We start from the raw sequence: 2,620 nt of genomic DNA on the forward strand, positions 1-2,620 counted from the left end.
AAAAAGTCAGACTCTTTTGGTGCATTTAATATAGCCATGGAAAGCAAGAAAGCCCCTCCCTGACTCCACCTTCTCTGGATTGTAAACTAAATGATTTACTTGGTTTGAATTGACTGACTTAGTTGGACTCATTCTGCCCAAGGGAGTTCAAAGTTATGTTGAAAGCAAAAGGAACTGTTTACCAGATCTGAGCCTAGAACCTTTGTAACATAAGTTGCAGTTTATTTGTGAGTCAGATGATCTAAGGAAAGCCTAAAAGAAAGGACAGATTTGTATCAGAATGTGGTGTAAACACATATTTAACACCAGATTTCACTGACTTTAGCCTGTCTACCATCTCACCAGGTACCATCTCCCTGAAGCAGGGCTCTGGCAGTACCGGCATCTGCAGATGTTTGCTACAGAGAGAGAGATTTTAAAACCAGGAGCCTTATCTGAGGTTGGCCATGGATTGCCTAAGAAATTGGCAGGGGGAATGGGTGGCTTTCAGATCTAGACTATTTCTTCAAATATAGAATAGGGTAGCAGTGACCAAACTTTACTATTTTATGGCTGTGCAGTCTACACCTATGGGATCCATCATTAGGTCTGATTGATATCAATTAGAGAAAAATCCTGGAACTGGGAAATCCAATCATAATACAGCATCTTCCCTGTGTGGATGGAGACGTGTTATAACCAAGATATGAAAGGTTGCAGGCAGTTGACTTGGGCTACAGCAAACAAGGGTACCCCTCTTCAGTCATAGTCGTCGAGGCTGCTTGGGGGACAAGGAGAGATGCTTCTGGCAAGTACAGGAGTCATAGGACTCAGCTGAGCCCCAGCTAGGGCATTTTCCATTTTCTCACTTACTGATTTGATTTGTCCATAAGGGAAAGCTGATTGCCGGTGGGGGTTGTTAAGTCTGAATTCATACTGTTTTCTTCTCAGGAATGACATAAGACCAGATTGTCCAAGCCCCTCAAGAGGAGCTGCCACAGTTCGACCAGTGTGAGCACTAGAGCAGGTGACTGCATTGGGCACCCTCTCCAGAAAACTTTCTTTTCATTCCCCATCCTCACTCAAACCACACTCACTATCAGCCCAGCTGAAGAGGGACAAGAGGCCTGTTAGCCTATGGCTGAGCCTAGCTGTCTGCCAGAGTTCAAGCACACTCCTTTAGCCTGGTGTTTTCTGTCCAGACAAGCAAGCAAAAGTTGTTCGCTCTGGTTATGTTTATTACTAGCAGACTACCCTGTGGTGCTCAGAGCTGCTCAGGTAACTGAAGTAATTTTTGAACATAAAATGAAAAATGCACATGCTTTTTTCAATGACAGTATTTTTCAAAACTGAAGTCAAGGCAGGTGGGAGGTGCAGAAGTTAGGGAAGCAGGCTCAGGAGAAAGGGCTTGGAGGTGTGGGATTACTGGGGCCACTTGTGGTGGGAAGGGTGGCACTGGTTCTGGGGGCTGTCCCTGCTCCAGTGCCCTACAGGCTGTCTTGGGGGAACTAGGCCTCAGTGGGTTACCCCTGGCCTCCAGCTGCCTCCCCACTGACCTGCAGCTGGTCATGGGGTGGCACTTTGGGGGCACCCCTTGCCTCCAGCAGCTCCTTCCATTCTGCAGCCTGTTTGGTGGGGTGCGCCAGGGGCTGGGCCAGCCTCCAGTGGCCCCCTCCCCTGCATTGTGCAGGCTGTGTGGATGGTGAGCTGGGCTCTGGGGGGTGACTCCGCAGTCCAATGGCTGCAGGCTGTCTCGGGGGGGCAGCCACCAGGAGCTACCCCCCCCCAGCTAGTGTCTGTCCCTCTGAATGCCTGATCCCACACTCCAGCCTTTGTTTTTGAAAAATACCATCATTGAAAAAAATATGTGCATTTTTCATTCATTTTTAAAAAAATTACTTTGGTTAAAGATCCAAGCAACTCTACGTACATCTGCTTGTACAGCATTTCCCAAACCATTTTCCATGGTGTTCCATGTAATGTGAATAGGGGTTCCATGAAAAAATTTTGATGCAAGAGATCTTGTTCCTTCTAAAATATTAAATATGAAATTATGTGTGGATTAAAAATACTAAGGTACGTGAATAGGATTTAGATCGTAGGTATATTAAATTTATAACACATTCATAATAGTTTAGTAGTTGTTATGCAACGCCTGCCAAAACAATCTGAGTCTATTCAGATTGTTTTGGCACAAGTTGCCTTCAGAGAAATCAAGTGATGCTGCACCTGATATGAGGATCCAATTCTCCAGCATTATTCCTAATATTAAGCAGATTTGTGATCAAAAGATACTCTCTCCATTAAAAAAAAACATTTTCCAGTAGTTTTCTGTGAAAAAAACAAATTTATAAAAACATAAACTTTAAAAATATTTTTCCACACTTAACTTGTTTTGCATGCTTTTCCCTTAAAACTTTTTTTTAAGCTGTAAGGAAGGACAATCCTTTTTTGAACAATATTATACTTTCTATTTTTGTACAACAGGACACCAGCCATCTTTGTATACTGTTTGGTTTTTGGTTGTACTTAATCTTTAATTATTATACTTAATTAAAACTTTTCTATCTGCATTGCTGGTGTAGTGGTATCATGCGAGATTCCCATTCTTGCGACCTGGGTTCAATTCCTGGGTAGTGCA

The 2,620-nt window shown here is 43.6% G+C and overlaps 1 non-coding gene across 1 annotated transcript; it reads left to right on the forward strand.

Moving 5' to 3' along the window:
* Positions 1–2,549: 2,549 nt before the first annotated feature.
* TRNAG-CCC (transfer RNA glycine (anticodon CCC)) lies at positions 2,550–2,620 on the forward strand. Its single transcript has one exon. It is a non-coding gene; the product is annotated as a tRNA-Gly (tRNA).

The sequence above is a fragment of the Carettochelys insculpta genome, chromosome 18, assembly GCF_033958435.1.
Source record: "Carettochelys insculpta isolate YL-2023 chromosome 18, ASM3395843v1, whole genome shotgun sequence".
NCBI classification, from domain to species: domain Eukaryota; kingdom Metazoa; phylum Chordata; order Testudines; family Carettochelyidae; genus Carettochelys; species Carettochelys insculpta.